Genomic DNA, 20,164 nt, shown 5'->3' on the forward strand with positions numbered 1-20,164 from the left:
AACTTAAGTCATTATCATCATATAAAAATAAAATAAAAGAATATGTTAAAGGGTAGTTGATATATGTAGCACTTTTCTATAAGCTTTATTGGTATGCTATTTAAAAAGCCAAAGCTATTATTTTAAGGTAATAAAGGCTTGATTTTTTATTACATTCTTCAGGGCTTATTTCACTTGTTCATTTCTTAGAGTATATACACTTAGTTTAAGACGGGTGCAATTGAAGTGTTGGATACTACCACCTTATTGTTTAAAGATACCCTTTCCCCTGCAGAAGGTTTAACATACATAAAAATGCAGCTGCCAGAAGAGATGGAAAGGATAATCATGTGGGAGGAACATGTAAAAAAAAGTCTTTTTCCTCTGCTGGGCAGAAGGGATCTTCAGAATTGTTCTTATGATATTTGGACAGAAGAGTATCACCAGGGTCAATGTAAGCAGGAGTGTGACAATGGCTAAAATAAAACTTAACAATTCTATGATATGTGTATCTGTGCAAGACACCTTCAGGATAGGAGAATAGTCACAGACAAAATAATATTGGCACCACAGAATTCCTACCCCAGGCCCATGATAAGGCCAGGAGAGATAGTTAACAGCCCACTCAACCAAGAGCTAAGGACCAGTTGGGTGCAGACTCTGCTGCTCATAATGGTGGCATAATGAAGGGGTTTGCAGATGGCCACATAGCGGTCATAGGACATGGCAGCCAACAGGAAAAACTCCAATGCACTCAAGAAGATGAGGAAAAATAATTGGCTTTCACACGCATCATATGAAATTTTTTTATCCATAGTCACACTACTGACCAGGAATCTAGGGATGCGGACAGATGTCTTTGAGATTTCTAATACAGAGAAATTCCAAAGGAAGAAATATATGGGTGTTTTGAGATGGGAATCCACCAGGGTGAGCAGGATGATAGATTTACAATAATACCCAATACATTCATTAGTAATGGAAGAAAGAGAATTTCGGTTTGCCAGTTGGGGTCAATTTGTGCCTGAGAAATCAGGATTTAAGGGATGATTTTGAAATAAATATCTCTTTTTGCTTTCTGGCATATTGGAGTAGACACAGAAATACCTGAAATCCCTGAATTGTAATCCAGCAGCCTTGATCTCTGATAATGGTTGCATAGTCCTTATCTTCTGCCCCTGTGATTGTGAAAACCTTGTGAGTAACCTTCATCTGCACCTAGTTATCCAGCTTTTCAACTTTAAAGTCGTGTAATCACTAAGGAGAGCCCTTAATGGCTGTTAATGATGGGTCTTGAGTCTGCCTGAAACTAGCACATCCCATGTCCCAAATTATCTTGATGACCAAGACTGGATTTAACATAAGTGGGCCAACCTGACATGAGCAGTAGCTTAGACTTTAACTTAAAACTCACCTATACTTCATTCCAGGAATGTTTAATAAAATATGCAAAACCCAATGGATTTCTCTCTCTAATCAGCATGCATTTGTATTTTCAAACTCATTTTTTTATTTCCTGTACATAAAACTGATCAATGTCTGAGTTCAGTCTATCTAAATGTAGAAATTTAATTTCTTGATCTAGATTTTAAAAAGTAGATGGTTCTTTTAAGAATTCTGGTCACTCAACAGGGTATTTAATAATCTTTGTGAATTAAACTGTTTTTGTCTTTACATCACCATGTATCTACCTTGCTTTTTAACACAAAGAAGATATTTGTTTAGAAGTGGTATAGCCACGGGAATTCTTGCAAAGAAGGTATTAATTGAGTATCTTCATCATTACTTTTTAAAAAAATAGTTGAGTCTAACTACAGCTTCCTCATGCATTGCTATAAGAATATAAATTTATGCAACCACTTTGGAAAACAGTTTGACAATTCCTCAAACATTAAACACTGAGATGTCATCAGCAAGATAGAAAAAGAAGAATTTCCAAATGCATGCCTCCCCAAAGAAACATTGAAAATTGTTTTTTTCAGAAATTGTAAGAACCAATTATTTGAGAAATCTGGAAAACAGTCAACAGTATACAGCAGTGAAGTGAATGCTGACTTAGAAAACAATAACCTAAACACAAGTTGTGAGTAGATATAGATGACTCCAAGTACCTAAATCCAAAAGTACCACACAGCCTCCCTTGCTAACAGTTGCACCCCTCTTCTTTATAAGGCAGCCATGATTTTTTAGAATTCCCATAATTTCCTCATTTGAAGAGTTACCTTTAAAATTTTCATTATATCTTCAAACTTGCCACTCCTGGATGGTATTCAAATCAGAGCCTGTATTATCCAGAAGATGGAGCATATAAACCAAATCACAATCAGAAGGAAAAGTCTTACATGTGAAAAATTGTTACAAAATTTTGGTAATTAAAAGAAATATGGGAAATTGTGTTGATGTGCATTTCAATGACACTAGTCTGGAGAAGAAATATCTACATTGAGCTGGATTTATTGAAATTAGGTTATTTATCAAAATTCTGTATTCATGATGCACCTTGAGTAAGTGGGATAGGACAATAGAATTTGAAATGTCAAATATTCCTTAATATATAGTGATGAATCAAGAGATTGATGAGAGAGATACATTTGGATATTGTAACTATTCATCAACCACCTGACCATGTTCCCTAAGAGGGATCAGAGTTGAAACAAGCACATATATCCTTGGAATATCCTGTAGTGTTTTTCTTTCTTTTTAAAAAATAAAAGGCAGTGGTGTTGGTGATGAAACTGGAAGACACTACTATGGAAATGCTGTCCTTAAATCTTGGGATGATGATGAAAGAAGGAGGCAGGACCAGATTGGTAATAAAAATGACAATCCACAGAAAATAAAGCAATCATGAAATTCCTGGGACAGAAATAAAGGGGTAACACACTGAGATAATTCTTATTCTAAAATAATAATAATAATTATATACCTAGGTCTTGTGATTGGAAGCTTGAATTGTGTCTTCAGCAGACTTTCTCCCAACGCAGATTTGAGTTAGTTTACAAAACAAGAGCATGTTTGATGAAAAAGGAAGAATCTATTTAAGGAAGACCTTGAAATTTCACTTCATACAAACCATAAATAACATGGCCAGTTTTCAATGATCAGTCACCTTAAGAAGAAAAATATGAGCCTTTATTTGTAGATAGCTCTTCACATATAATTAGCTACAAGTAAACTACAGAATTGTTATATCCCACTCAGAAATGGCCATATAGCAAAGTGAGCATTGTATATTTTCAGTTTCAGAAACTTAAGTGGTACATATGAATGAAATGTTTGTAATGGAACCAAAGTAAGTAGACATTTGTGTGCCATGAATTTTCAATAAAGTACCCCTCTAGACAGGAGACTTATAATATCTCCTGTTTATTATTAAACAGGAGTGATTTATATCACTCTGGGTGATAAGGTGATCCATTGTGAGAAAACCATGCAGTTTTCCTTAGTGATTCCTTTCAATATTGGATTGATAGTTTAAAAAATAACATGACCATGTGGCAAGGATTAACTCTATGCATGAGCTCACTAGGGGTTATCTGGCTACAACAGTTTCTTAATATCAAATCTTCCAATAACAGAGTACAATGCTGAATTTTTGGTCAAGCTCTATGTAGTAAGGAGAGCAACCAATTTCCTAGCATCAAACTGATAATTCTTACACACCTTTTCTTCATAACGGGAGCATTTATTTCTGCTCAGTGGAATATATACTTATTCTAAGTATGCGTTTGCTTTGCTTACCGTAATGCTTCTGTCAGCAGCAAGTTGTTTGTTACCATTTGCTTTATGCACTGCTAAAATGGCCTCCATTAAATTAATTCTGAAAAAAGTCAAACATTTTGCAGCAAAAAAAGTGAGGCAATGCTTTATATACTTATTGATTTATCTTACCATGTACTATATCATCTAGAAATAGCCACAAAACGAGCTGTGTATTAATCCTTCCTGATCTGTCTTTTCACAGCTTTATTCCATAGTTTGAAAGAAACTGTATATGTATATATATATTGTAATGTATTATATTAATTGTATTTTATTATGTTATTTAAAAAGCAGAAAGGGGCTCAGGATCACTCAAAGTCAAAGTCAGAAACTTATAGGACATTAGTTTTCTTCTTCTGGGAAGACAATCAATGTATATTTTTGCAATGGAGATAGTTGCATCTTTCTGGAAGCATATTTATAACACCGTGCTTTTTAAAAATAAGCGTGAATTGATATTTGTATAAGTTAATATGTGGAGCAAATATTGTCTATTGGCTCAATCACCTCATAGTCTAACCTTTTGTTTTATCTTTAGACACTAAGGAAGTATTTTTACAGAGGCTGCAAATAAAATGCAAAATAATTGTCTACCTCAGGTGACCTGGTAATGAGAGTTCAGAAAATGATTAACATGTCCAGATTCACTAACATGAGAAATGAATTTTTATTGGCATGCATAGGAAGAGAGGCAGAATTCAAGGAATTGCCTTTATGGATGCACTTGAAAATAGCAACTATAGGAAAGACTTCTAATAGTAAAGTGTTGGTGTTTTAGCAGTAATAATTACTGATTGTGATGGAAACAGCTACAGGCTTGGTAGCCTCATTCTACAGAGTTGCTTTGTAAAACTTTCCCGGAAGTTCATCTTGGAACATATTTCTTCAGCCCTGCTAATAAATCCCTTTCTCTGATCCCTGCTAAAGCACCTATTCTCTTAAATTTAATCTTTCCTCAATTAAATGATACAAAATAAAATATATTATATAATAAATAAGAGACAAATTTATCTATGAAAAAATAAGACTATCAATAAAATAAATAAAACAAGGGTAACATTGAAAGCACAAGAGCCAAATATGAAAATTAGAAATTTTACTACAATCATTGGAATTAAGAACTTGACAGGTACCAAGTGGATTCAATGCAGATTATTTCAGTATATCAAGGCTTTATCAATCTGAATGTGCTTTATTTTTTCCTACAGCTCTACTTCGTGGTGCTTTATTTTCCAGTTTATTTTATGATTATTTTGATTTTTTTCCATAAGGTTGTGTTTCTTTTGAATTTTAGGGTTAGGATTTGAGGCCTGGGTTTAATGTAAATTTTTCTTTAGGAGATTTCTTCTGCCAGGTACAGGTATCTCTACCTACAAAAGTCAATTTTATAATAATCACTCAATTGTTTATTTTCTTTCCTGAATATGATATAGATTTGAGATGTCCATTCTGTGAACCCATGGCCACTAATTTCAAGTGGACTTCCCCATCCCCACCCCACATTTCTCTTGCGGCAAACTCAAGATAGGCAAATTTCGTTTTGGTTTCCTCTGAGGGCCCACAATTATATATGAACTCTTCTTATCATACTTAATAAATTCCATAGTTACTAATCCTTTGATCTTTCTCCAGTATTGCCTGAGTCCCTGTAAAAAAATAATGTCACTGAGATTAACCTATGACCTTAGGATGATAGCAGACTTGAGATTTCTCTTTGGCTTTTCAAGATTATTTATTAGTTCTTTTATGTCTTTTTATCATTCCAAAAATCTCTGTTGCTCTCTTTATAAAATTTTCAGTGTTATTCCAAATGACTAATTCTATTATTAATTATACAGTTAAATAAATAATATACTAAAGATAATCTTATTTATTGACATTTTTATATTTAAGAGTTTTTTAACATTGTTTCCAAAATGAATAATTGATGCAATTGTTTCTTTTTTATTAGAGAATTAGCCTTACAGAAAAAACTTGCATAAAATATAAAATATGGAATTCTTGCTCCCAGTACTAATATTTTACATTAATCTGTTGCTTTTGTTACAATTGAGACATTATTATTATTACAGCAATAACTATAGTCCATAGTTCACATTAAGGTTCACTATGTTGTAAAGTTCTATAGCTGATGTAGTTTTTTTTAAATTTTTGTTCTAGTAACATATAAACCACTGAAAATTTCCCCATTTAACCAGATATAAAATTGTGTTGTTAATTGCACTCACAATGTTGTGCTACCATCACCACCAACCATTAACACAATTTCTTTCTGTTTTTAACACAATTTTTAACTGTTTCTTTTAAACCACCAGTTATTTCTTTCTTAACTAGCATTGGTTTTTTTGGACATTACTCTATTTTTTGAGAAGCTAAAATATTTTAGATAATGCTTGTTTTTGTGTTACTTTATTTTATGTTGAGTGGTTTTTAATTTACGCAATTTTAGCAGTTACCTGCTTCTATTAAAATTGCATTTCTCCATCTTTTACCATAATTGTGTGGCATTCAGGTTTGCAAACTCTTATTGAGTCTTCTCTCTGTCTCTGTCCCTCTCCGTTCATCTTTTCTCCCAGATGTTTATGGATCTTTACATGGCCAGCCTGTGGTGCCCCAGTGCAGTATCAAGTACTTTCCTGACATGTCGTAGCTCATGCTACATTGCAGTATTGAGAGGATTAAGGATTTAACATTGAAGATACACACTTTCCAATTTAGTATTACGTCCAAGTAAAGCAGAAGATGAATTTTTTTACTTTACAATCACATAGTGTTGAATGAGAACTACCTCTTCAATATGACTGAGGTTTTCCATAGGACTGAGATTCAATAGGACTGTCAATAAGAATCCCAGAGATTAAACCCCAGAAGCCACTCTCAGGCAAAATCCACAGGCTGAAGGGCAGCAATAATCTTCTATAACCATAGAAAGCAAATATCTATTGCCATTACCTCATTCTAAGTTCTTACCCTGGTCACAAATTTGGATTTTTTTTTTTCTGTAAAAGTACAAGGGTCTATTTGTATTTGGAAAAATATAATCCAAATAAACTCTATACGTTAGTAAATGGTATTTGTATTTTGTTAACTCATTTGCTCATTTTTCTAATATTTTGCATATAAATTGAGTGTCAATGTTTCAGATTCTTTTCTTTTACTTTCATCACTTAGCTTTCAAGGGTAATATTTTCCCAAGTGCAGTAGTTAGATTTTAAGATAGTCCTCAACACCCTCAACTCTTTGCGTTCAAGTCCATGTGTGTTCTCCTTCCCATGTGTGTATAGGACATTTGACTCATTTCTAACCAACGGAATATGAGAAAGATGAAGTAACAACACTCTTACGATTATTGTGCCTCATATAAGACTATTGCTAACAGCCTTCATGTAGAGTCTCTCTTTCTCTGCTATGGTCTTAGGAGAAGAAAACTTTCATGAATTCTGCAGACATAAGTAAATTTGTTCCATATACACTTAATGAACAAAACCTGAGTAAGCCCTACAGCTCCCACCTTTAGTTCAATTTCCAAGTGAAGATCCAGCCCTTGTGACACATTGATGGCTGGTCTGCAGAACACCCACCTAAGCATTTCCTGGACTCCTGAGTTATAGAATCCATGTAATAATAAATATGTGCAATCCAAAAGGCTAAGTTTATAGTAATGTGTTATTCAGAACATTGAATTCCTAAACCAGGTAACTTTCTTACCCTCAGAAGTGAGGTTTGACTTTTTTTCAGAAAACCAGTTCAGATTCTGTAAAATTTTAAATCGCATACTTTAAACTCCCTGGTAATCCAAAATCTAATGCACTGATTTCTTTCATTTTCCATTTAATTACAGTTGCTTTTGAAGTATCTTCTCGTTGATTTTATCATTTTTATTTTTTGTCATCTTTAAGACTTCATTAACTTTCATCCATTCCATAACATTCCTACATTACGTCTTTATGATGTAATGTGAAAGTCACATGACTTTTATAATCTAATTGTGTCGAGGGCTTGTGCTATGGGTTACTCTATTCTCCCTTTTAATATATTATTTTAGGAGATGTATGGAAGTGTTTTAATTTTGGTACTCAAATATTTATAAAAGAAAATGGATCTTGGAAAAGTAATTTTTTACCCTCCCATGTCTCCAAGTAGAAAATGGTAGAAAGGAAATCATCAGCAATTACATCTTATCCGGCATAGACTCTCCTTTAATGCTTAATTACGCTTATAGAAAAACTTCTACCCATATAAAAAAAATAAGCCATTAGAAAAGCAAAAGAATACTGTTTCTTAACTCAAATCCACTGTATCTCAAACAATCAAAAACAAGTTCAGTCCCTTCAACAAAGGGAAAGACAAAGTATAATCACTATATACTTCTTTGGGTAATATTCATTCATCTTATAGTTCAGTAAAAATCCCTCTTTACCATCTTGCAAGATGACACAAATTTAAAAGGCCGGTGCCAATACCATTTCTTTTATAAACGATTTGGGAAAATGTGATGGATAAGGGAATAAGAAAAATATATTGACAAGTAACACTGTGTTGTTTTCTGCAGTTTTTTTTATAAAGCCATTATTCATAAAGTGTATCATTCAGGATGGACTATGGTGTACTTCATTAATAAATAACGTCAAAATGTCAAAGGCATAAAATAAATTTATTTCTCACTCCCAATTCATGTCAGATACAAACTGACAGAGACTCACCTCCACACTTTGCTCCAACTGGGGTCCAAGAAAATATAATTTGATTTATCACCGGTAAGTGGCGGGAAGAAGAAAGGTGGAGAATAGCTCAGAGGTCAGTACATACTTCCATTTGTAATTGACATGATATCTCTGCCTATATTTCATGGTTGTAAATAGTCTAAAAGAAATAACATAATTACGAAAGTAAGAAATTGAAATACTAATTGTCAGAAAAGTGAATGTGCTAATTTTTTGCAGAGCATTTTTCAGTTTCAAACCTACCCTTCAATATCTAACCCTAAAATATGGGGATCTGCTCTGCAAACTGCATTTCCAGTTTCCTTTGCCAGCTGATTTCCTGACATTGGAGCAAAATTGAAAAATAGAAGCGAAGGAAAGGGATTTTTGTCTTTCTTTTTTCTTTTTTTCCCCTCAGTATCTGTATGACCCCAACATAGAGACAATTCATAGAGAAAATTGGCCCCAGCTTTAGGTTATAGAATCATCTTATCATTCTTTTTATTTCTTTGCATAAGTACTAATATCTCTGTTTTTATTATCTTTTCAGTTTCTTGTGTCCTTCCTCTTTTACTTTGTCAAACTTGCCAAAAGTTTGTTGATTTTCTTGAAGAATAAAGTTTTGTTTTCATTGATTCTCTGTATTTGTTATTCTCTAATTCATTTATCTCGGTTCTAATCTTTTGTATTTCCTTCCTTTTGCTTGCTGTGTTTTTAGTTTGTTCAACATTTCCTAGATTATCTAATTATGAGGTTAGGTATCAGATTTGATATCTTTCTGCTTTTTTAATGTAATCATTAGAGCTGTAAATTTCCCTTGCAACACATTTGCTTTGTTCCATACATTTTAGTATGTTGTGTTTTCATTTTAATTTCCATTAGCATATCTATTAGTTTCCCTTTGATTTCTTCTTTGGCCCATTGGTTGTTTAATATAGTGCATTATTTAATTGCCATGCACTTGTGAATTTTCCATCCTCCTCTATTATTGATTTCTAGCTTCATTCCATTATTGTCAGAAAAAATACAGTGTATGATTTCAATATTTAAAAATTTCTTGTCAGTTTTTTATTAGATAACTACCCTATTAGATAATCTACCCTAGTGAGTGATCCATGTGCACTGGAGAAGAATGCTGCTATTGGGAGAAGTCTCAGGTCTAGTCAGTTTCCCCAAGATCTTAAGTAGCTGATCAAGTACTGGCCAGTGATCAGACCACACACCTTTGGAGTTTTTAAGACCAGGTCCATATATAACTAAACAGCTTTATTTTCTTTAATAATTATTTTATTCTATATTACTATAGTGGGTTTTTTCCTCTTCTCAAACTAACATGCATGCCATCCTTCTCTGTTGATTTCAAAACTCAAGCGGAAAGAACATACTAGTACATAAAAATAGATTGGTTTTCTCATTATTTTAGCACATAAATTTCGCATGTTGTCTAAAATATGTGTAATCTTCCCCCACAGATAACTGCTTATCTGTAGATATATTTTAATCAGTTACAGGTGTCCTGTTCTATAACCATTTTTTTGGTACCAATTCAAGTTGATTTTTTATCATCCTTTACATATTCCAACTATATTTTCTTCAATAAGGTGTAAATATAAAATATTTGTTTTTCTTACATTTCCTATAATTTTGCATTATTTTAAATGAAAGAACATATCATCTCCATGCCTTAGAGGATATATTGATAGTTTTCCAAATGCTTTTTTCTGTAGATAGATTTAACTTAATTAAATTTCTATATTTAGGTACTTTCTAAAAACTCAAGTATGCTATTGTTTCCCTGGCTGGTCTTTTGGTATAGAGTAGATATTTCACACTAAGAGGTTGTAGGAAGAGGTTGAGACGAAAGTGTGCTTGAACCCAAAGGATGCGTATTTCAAGACCTGGTAAATAATTCAGCAGATGGAAGGCTATAAACAATGTTGTCATTGGTCAGACATCAACATTGTATTCTGATTCTCTCTTTGGAAAAGAAAATGAGGCTCCAGTTTTCTCTCTTGAAGGAAACAGATATTTCTCTAGGTTATCATATCTTGAAAGACCTAAGGTTGTTTATGTGAACTTTAACTCTCCACTCTGGGAATTAGACTCCATCTTACTGGCAATATTTTATGTTTCTCTGTAGATGCTGTAGTGAGAGGCTTAATTTGTTTTCTTTTATTAGTTACTGATGATGATATACAATTAGTTTCTTTTCTGAAAGAATTCCCAGGGTCCTACACACCAGATCTCAATATATATCCTGATTGTAATAAAGAGCAAAGATAAATCAACCGTGCTATAGAGAATAAAAGCACTTTGCATATAAATGGGTTATTACATGATCATTTGAGTGAAAATTTCTTAAAAGAAAAATCTACTTTTTTGAGTATAGCAAGAAATTAAATTTTTAGATATTAAGTACAGTGTATGCAGATGTTATTGGTTTTACATGTAGGGAAACCAGAAAAACATTTTTGAAAATGTCACTGTATGCTGATTAGAGATGGAAATTCACTGGGTTTGAATTTTTATTAAACATTCCTGGATATTAATGTTAATGAGGAGTTCAATGTTGGAAGAAAAAATAAATGTAGGTTAGAAAGAAAAAATATTTTTGGGAATCATTCTATTGAATTTTGTTTAATAATACAAAGGAAATGTTTCACAATGTGGAGATCATGGAAAGTATTTTCGGCATGTTCTTGTTTCTGTACCAGGTAGTTACAATGTAATTCTTTCTATTCCATAAATATGATCATAAGATAAGACAATTAAATCCAGAATCAGAAATGATATATATGTGTAATTCATGATTAACATTTAATATGCATATTGAAAAGACTGATTTATGAATTTCTCTCTTAAAGTAACACCATGAACAACACTTCCCGATAATTTATATTAAAAATAGTAACTAGTACATATCCCTTTATATTGAGGAATGGCTTGTGTAGTTACATATTACTGGATATAAAATTGTATTTCTTATATTGATGTAGTAAATTTGAAACTGCACATTTGGGAAAAATAAATGCATATTTAATGTATATATTAATTCTGATACATATTGTGCTAAAATTCATAAAGGCTCTTTCCATTGAAAAGTTCAAATTGCCAATATGGAAACAAAGACCATCAGAAATAGTATCCTCAGAGTATGGCCAAATTTCCAAGAACTAAATAAGAAATATCAGACCTGATTAGTTGCCTAAAGTATGAAAGTTAACAGTAAATGTATACTGTATGCAGAGATTGCTGAAAGAGATTGAGTAAAATATTATTTTAACAAACCATCTTAAAATAAATATATACTTTCTTATGGATTCAGTAAGATTGCTTTAATTATTTCTCATAATTTTAAACAGATGCTAAAAAAAGTTTCAGAGAAACTTCCAGATACTTATAAAAAATATGTTAAACCCATTCTGTTGCAAAGCAAAGAAGATATGAAAAGAAAATTCATAAAATGAGTGAAAAAGAGATGAGATGAAAAGGATTAAGCCTGAGATTCTGACAGTTATGTGAAAAGGTTAAAAACCGAGGCACAAAAAGGATATCACTGATGATGGGACAAGAACTTGACCCACAAATATTTCTGTATATTCCCACTTCTTAGAGGTGGAAAGAAACACCGTGGATAACCAATTAATAATACAGAACATATTTCACTGAGTTAACGGCTCTTTCAATCACTTTCAAATCTTACTCAGTGAAGACTTTTCAACTGAAAAGTAATTATCTATTCTTTTCCCTAGATCTCATGTAATTCAGAAGGTATTACCTTGAAGAAACTACAATGGTGACAACATTCATTCTACTAGGACTGACAGATGACCCCAATTGGCAAATTGCAATTTTCCTTTTTCTATTGCTAACATATTTACTGAGTATCACTGGAAATCTGACAATCATCCTGCTCACCCTGGTGGATTTCCACCTCAAAACACCCATGTATTTCTTCCTTCGGAATTTCTCCTTAGAAATTTCATTGACGTCTGCCTGCATCCCTAGATTCCTGTCAGCACTCTGAATATGGATAAAACCATTTCCTATGATGCCTGCGTAAGCCAAATACTTTTTCTTATCTTGGGTCTATCAGAGTTCTTCCTGTTGGCTGCCATGTCCTATGACCACTATGTCGCCATCTGCAACCCCCTTCATTATGCAACCATTATGAGCAGCTGAGCCTGCACCCAAGTGGTCGTGAGCTCTCGGCTGAGTGGACTATAATAGTCTCTTCTTGTCTGATCATGGGCCTGGGGTTGGAATTCTATGGTGCCGATATTACTGACCACTTTATCTGCGACTTCTCGCCTGTCCTGAAGCTCTCCTGCACAGATACACATCATAGAATTGTTAAGTTTTATTTTAGCCATTGTCACACTCCTGCTTACATTGGCTCTGGTGATACTTTCCTATGCAAATATCATAAGAACAATTCTGAAGATGCCTTCTGCCCAGCAGAGGAAAAAGGCTTTTGCTACCTGTTCCTCCCACATGATTGTCTTTTCTTTCTCTTAGGGCAGCTGCATTTTTATGTATTTAAATCTTCTGCAGAGGAAGGGATATTTTTAAACAAGGAGGTGGCATATATTCAGCACTTCAATTGCACCTGTCTTAAATACACTCAAAGAAATAAGCAAATTAAATAAGGCTTGAAGAATATAATAAAAAATCAAGTCTTCATTAAAACAATAGCTTTGGCTTTTTAAAAAAAGCATACCTCTAAAACATTGAAAAAGCCACATATATGATCCACCCCTCTAATAAATTCTTTGATTTTATTTTTATATGATGATAATAATTAAGTCAAACATTCTTTTAGTCTTATTTTCTGTATTAATATTCCTTTATTCATTGCTGCAATCACTTAATATTTTTAACTTAATTCTTTGATTTTCTTTAACCTCAAGATATTCCACTGGGAATTCATTTAGAAAATTCAATACCTCCATATTTTCAGTGCATAGATGTGTCCAGAATATGGACCATGCTTGCACTCTGTAACTTTTTTTCTAAACTCTAGGAATAGGTTTCTTTCTTATATATATTTTAGCAACATATATGATGTTTCCAGAAACATAATACTAAACTCCAATAGAGGTATTCATATTCATGTTCAAGCTTAAAAATTTAAATAAATTTCTATTCATCTGTAAATAAAGTAACTTTTTTATTTAGATAAGAGTGCTTTACCACAGAAGCTAATTTAAAGAATATATGTAGAATCTACCACAGTCAGACATTAAGGAAATGCTGGATCTTAAATTTGTATCTAGGTTTTAAAAGGCAAGCCATATGCAAGTAATAACAGTGCAATATTGTCTTTTATGTATGACAATGGGAGCATTTGATCTGGAAAAATGAGGGGATGAACAACAACTACTCTAAAATATATCAAAATCCAAATTAGATCTGTACAACGTTAGGGGGCGCAAATAAAACTTATGTTTGAGATTTTTGAGATATACATTTTTAACTCATGCAGAACTGCTATTCATCTTGCAATGTTTTGCCATATTTTCTCTCATGTGTGCTTCTTTATATGTGCCTTTTTTCTCTGGTTTTCCTTTATTTTTATTCCAAATATCATGCCCTGAATAATGATTAATGTGCTTCTAGTTTTTCTTGAGAGACCATCACTCTCTATTTTATGCTGTAGTTTTTATTCATCATGTATCTTAACACCATCATCCAAAAGGCATATCTATTTAATTAGATTTAAGAGAGTAAACTATGGTATTTTATTGTTTCAAATTTAATTTATTATATAGCAACTCCATTATTTTCTTTCATTTTACCTTGATTAATGTTTGTTCACAGCACATAGTAACAGCAACTATTCTAGGATTAATTATCTGTTTCAAATATTGGAAGATCAGGTCTGTGAAAGTAGGGGCTTTAATTGGTTCACCCTCTGTTCAAAATATCTAGAACATTGTCTAGTATATAGTACTGCTCATTAATATTTAATTAATGAATGGGAACTCTAGAATTACAATATTTTTGCAATTTGTTTTATATTTATTTATTTTGTTACCCCTTTTAAATATTGTCAGAAGTTTTTGGTCATACCATCAGTTTGGTTAAGGTAAACAAAAGGCACCTGTTCTATTTACAAGGGCAATGCTGTTTATGTTTTAAATGAGATTACAGATATTTAATTTTAGGTACCTTTTCAACTCAATCTGACATTATTTCATATAATTGCCATGTTTATTAATTATTGCATATTGTTTTTCATAGTTTAACATGCTACTTCTATCTCTGTCTATATATTGCTCTGTCAACTTTCTATCTATAGCTACAATATATTTTTTTCATTAATAAATCCAACTTCTAGGGAGGTATCTGTGATTTCTCTTTCTTTCTATCATTAGTTTTTCTCCCAGAGCAATACTAATCATCAACATTTTGGATGCTCCATTATTTATACCTATTAAATTCTCTTTTGTCATTTAGAAAGCCGTTTTTCTGAATTTTGAGAAAAGTTTTTAGGTTTTTTTCTCCTAATCATGACTTTCTGTTGCTACAGCATCAAAATTATGGATTTCAAGTATCTAGCTTGTTATTCTATTTTAGCTTTTTTCTCTGCAAAGCTGTATTACATAAAGATTATTTCTTTTCACTGTTTGTTTCAATCTTGCATCCTTTTCTCTTATTTTTGCTATAATCAGTTCGTACTTTTGTGTGGCTTTTTCTTTCCTTCTTAATAAGACCATTTATTTTTTACAGTAGTGAACATGTCAAGTCAAACTTAGTTCCATATCTGGCACTTTTCAGAATGACTATCTTTACTTTATTTTTTCCTTTCTCTTTTAATATTTTCTTTCTTTTTTCCATATATTTTCTTTTGCATCATCTTATATGTCCATACTAAGTTTTTCTTTGTGTTTTTCCTTCCTTCCCCAGGGCAGTCAATTGTTCTTCAAACTTATATACTTGTAGGCCAGACAGTGGCATGTAACTCCCATCATTACTTTTTTTCTGTGACATATTCCAGTATTTCTTTGTCTGGTTATCTGATCCTGGGAACTAAAGGAATGTATGAAAGCATTAGAATTATCAAGATTTTGCTTAAAAGACTTGTATATGTGTATGTGATATCAAAATCCATAAAATTAACCTTTTGGATGTGGCCTTATATCTATTAGAGATACTTGATCATGTATGAAAACATCACATAGACAATTTCATAAATTAAACCTTATGAAGATAGAGATATAATTCTCCATTTTCTTTAAAAACAAATAAAATACTTCAAAAAACTGGTGTTGGAATCTGTGGTCAGAGAATGATGATGATTCAAAGCTTCTTGCTACCATTTTTTTTCAGGTGTACTTATTTTCTTTAGGTGATTCCTTTATAGGGTTGGTGTTGAAGATAACTATTTTAATTTTCTTCCTTCTTAATAATTATTTTCTAAATACAAATCCACTTTCCTGTTATTAGTGAGGACCCTTTAGAAATCCTTGGGTTAGAGTCTTTACAATTTTCACATTTCCACGATGGTGGGAGTTTTCATTGAGTCCCACCTTTGCAGGAGTATTTTATAATTATGGAGATAGAGAGTTCAGAGAACAATTTTAGGCATGTTCCTTATTAATTTCAAAAGACTCCAGCTTCATCTACCTAGCTATATCAGTTTCCAATTCTCTATCTTTCCATACTCCAAAATATACTGATTACTATTCTCTTCATCAATTTGTATACACTTTCTACCATTTACAGCAACTTTACTATGGGCTCTCAGATGAAGAAATAATCTAGTGTGTATAAATTATTATCCTTCACTTGAGGCTCCTGGACTAGAATTTCTGCAGACAACCCCCCCCACCCGACTATTTAAAGTGGGAATCTAAAATCAAGCTGTATGTGTAAAGTTATAAGATGTGATTTCTTCACATTTTTCTTGGATATTCTAAATGCTCAAATCAATCTCTTATATACATTAGATTGCAAAGGTCCTGTGAATAATGGAAACAAAAATTATGGAAATAATACACGGCCTATTTTACAAGAAAGAGTATATTAGTAATTATACACTATAGAAGAATTTAAAGACAAGAAGAAACAGTATTGGAAGACTTATTTCAGTTTTCCTAGTTTAAACCTATGAAGTTTAGATATGATATTGTGCTTTGACAATGAAGGACCAAGATAATATATCTGATACTCAAAAAATCAATTCTGATTTTTGCTAGTGTATTATAATCTAAGTTATTTTTAAAAATTTCTAAATGACAGTACTCTTCAAGTCATAGAATCTTTTACCTCATTTGAAATTAATTCATTCACTGACACACAAATATAAATTTTTGACACGATAAAATGTAAGCAAATAGATCGAACAAAATGACTGTAAAATAGTGGGCAGCATCATTTGTAATATTGCATGCAATTATCAAGCTCAGCTTAATATTAATGAAAACAACAACAAATTATTCCTAAATCTGCACTCTCCATATACTCTCCATAGGAGAACCTCCTCTAACACAGTATTCATCCAGGGAAAATCATGTAACTTTCCAACAGCATAGAATTAAATAATGTATTTATACATTAAACAAATGTTTATTAAACACTATAAGTCAGTGTTTTAGGATGTGAAAATATAGAGCTGAACTTACATGCAAACAAACACTGTATAAAATATAAAAGAAAACCATGTCTACTTCATAGCATATTTGTTATATCCAGGCACCTAATGATATGAATGAAATACCACTCCTCATTTCTAAATATTATAATTGATTGAAGTGAGATACAAATTATACAGAATAAAATATATTAATTTTAAGGATACAGTGTAATGAATTTGGTCAAACTTGTATATATCTTGTAACTATAAGAGGGTTGGTGATCTGATCATTTATAACTGGTAGATGATAAATGAATATGTCAAATAACTACAAAAACAAGGTAAGGTACATAGTGAAATTTAATAAACACTTTACCATATTAATTCCATATATATTTTTGCAAAGAATAGAAGTTATATGCAATATATAGTTTTTCATTATTTCTCTGATTTTTCTGGGAAGAAGTTTAAATGAATTGTTCAAACACAGATGTTTCATTTAAATAAAAAACTATGGAGATTTTTCCTGGAGTAAACAAAGGAAAAAAATAGCCCTTGAGATGGAAAACACTACAGAATGTACACCACACTTAAACTGAAACATTTTTAATTAGGTAGCCTTGGAATATTTACTGAAATGGCTAAGAAAAATCACCAAAAATCAAGAGACTGCATTTGTGCTCGTAGAATAGAGAGGTGGCAGACACATAACTCCCATAGTTATAACAAGATCTAGAGCTGAACATACTGCAAATTAATGGCTTTTCCTAAAAGCATCTACAATTCAGGTTGGAGTGTAAACCACTACCTTCTAAATTTGGAGGGAGACAGGTGCCAGCAGGGAGAAACAGGAACCAAATTGTTGCTTTTCTGTGGCAGAAACCACCTGTGCTGGTTTGAAAGGATGTATGGACCCTAGAAAAGCCATGTTTTAATCAAAATCTCATTTCATAAAGGCAGAATAATTTCTATTCAATACTGTATGTTTGAAACTGTAATCAGATCATCTCCCTGGAGATGTGATTTAGTCAAGAGTGGTTATTAAGCTGGATTAGATGATAACATGTCTCCACTCATTGGGGTGGGTCTTGATAAGTTTCTTGAGTCCTATAAAAGAGGAAACATTTTGGAGAATAAGAGATTCAGAGAGAGTAGAGCAGAACGACACAGCCACGAGAAGCAGAGTCTGCCAGTCAGTGACGCTTGATGATGAAGAAGGAAAATGCCTCCCGGGGAGCTTCATCAAACAGGAAGTCAGGAGAAGAAGCTAGCAGATGATGCCATGCTTGCCATGTGCCCTTCCAGATGAGAGAGGAACCCTGACTGTGTTTGCCATGTGCCTTCTCACTTGAGAGAGAAACCCTGAACTTCATTTGTCTTCTTGAACTGAGGTATCTTTCCCTGGATGCCTTAGATTGGACATTTCTATAGACTTGTTTTAATTAGGACATTTTCTCAGCCTTAGAACTGTAAACAAGCAACTTATTAAATTCCCCTTTTTAAAAGCCAGTCTGTTTCTGGTATATTGCATTCTGGCAGATGGCAAACTAGAACACCACCCTTAATACTATGTAAGGCTGTAAAGAGATTCAGAATTTAGACACACATTTTAATGAATTGCTAAATACTGAATGTGGGCTATCATGAGAGTGGGAAACTGCTAGGGGACCAGAGAGGAGAACTTGGGCTCCTTTCACCTTGTCCCCCAGGAAGCCCACCAGGTTCCACAGATTAGAATCCCAAGCAAGCATCCCCCATGGTGCTGGCTGGGGGAGATGAACAGCAGCCACTATGACTCTCTGCTCAAAACCTTTCTCTGATCATTTCTAAGGAACAAAACTAAATCTTCAAAGAGGACCATAAAAAATGTAGTAGAGGGTGGCTGCTGAGGGAAAGGATTAGCAACTCTCTATGAGACTATTTCCAGACCCATCTCCCATATCTCTGTTATACAACAAAGCCTCATACTAAAGGGAGAAGAACCATGAAATTTAAGCCTAAGGTTCCTGGTGGAAATCCCTGCATGTGGGAGAGGAAAAGGGGTGAAAACCTTTACCCCTGAGCAGGGAGGGAAAGTCCGGTGGAGGCACAAACCAGAGACCCAAGTTCGTATTATCTGCCTAAGACCAGCTTCCTTAGAACATCACAAAACAACTTTTGCCTTCACTCACCCACCACCTCACCCTCTTCCTCAGTACCATCTACTAGTGTGGTGTAAGCATATTAGTGGTGTGCGGTCTGCAGAGCTCCAAAAGATAGATTCTCTCTGGGACCAGCGTAAAGACACGGAGCAAAGACAAGAAGGAAGACCTGAGCTCAAAAGGGTTAGATATTCACAAACCCCCTGTTCTAGCTTGCTAGCTGCCTGAATGCAACACACCAGAGATTGATTGGCTGTCAATAAAAGGGGATTTATTTAGTTAACATATAGTTCTTCAGAGTAAAGGCAGCTAACTTTCAACTGAGGTTCTTCCTTATGTGGGAAGGCAGGACAATCTCTACTGGTCTTCTCTCCAGGCCTCTGGGTTCCAACAACTTTCCCCAGAGTGATTCCTTTCTGCATTTCCAAAGGCCTGGGCTGGGCTGCAAGTGCTGAGATAAGGTATGCTGGGCTGCTTGGGCTGTGTTATGTTGAGCTCTCTCATTTAAGCACCAGCCAATTAAATCAAACGTCATTCATTGCAGCAAGCATGCCTCCTAGCTAACTGCAGATGTAATCAGCAACAGATGAGGTTCACACACCATTGGCTCATGTCCATAGCAATAGAACTGGGTACCTTCACCTGGCCAAGTTGACACCTGAATTTAACTACCACATATCCACCCCTTGTCAACTTGGCAACTACATGCATCACCTTAAACAATATTGAAGTGCAAAAAATTCTCTTCTAATTGTGGAGTTATGAATCTCAAAACAAGTTATCTAATGCCAATATGCAAAGGAGGACATTCACAGGATACAGGTTTTCATTTCCATAGGGAGAAATTGGAAGGAACACAGGAGTCACACGACCCAAACAGTTCTGAAAACTGACAGAGCAAGCATTGCTGGATTTCAAAGTCTGAAAGTCATATATCCTTGAGCTTTAGAAAGTAGCAGTCCCACCATTTCCAAGGGCCTATGCAGTGGCCCACCTCTTTC

General features: G+C 33.5%; 1 pseudogene; it reads left to right on the top strand.

Annotated features, from left to right (window-relative positions):
* The first annotated feature begins 822 nt into the window (after positions 1 to 822).
* LOC143690620 (olfactory receptor 6C74-like) lies at positions 823 to 12,962 on the top strand (annotated as a pseudogene).
* The last annotated feature ends 7,202 nt before the right edge of the window (positions 12,963 to 20,164 follow it).

This window comes from Tamandua tetradactyla, chromosome 7 (genome assembly GCF_023851605.1).
Source record: "Tamandua tetradactyla isolate mTamTet1 chromosome 7, mTamTet1.pri, whole genome shotgun sequence".
NCBI lineage: Eukaryota > Metazoa > Chordata > Mammalia > Pilosa > Myrmecophagidae > Tamandua > Tamandua tetradactyla.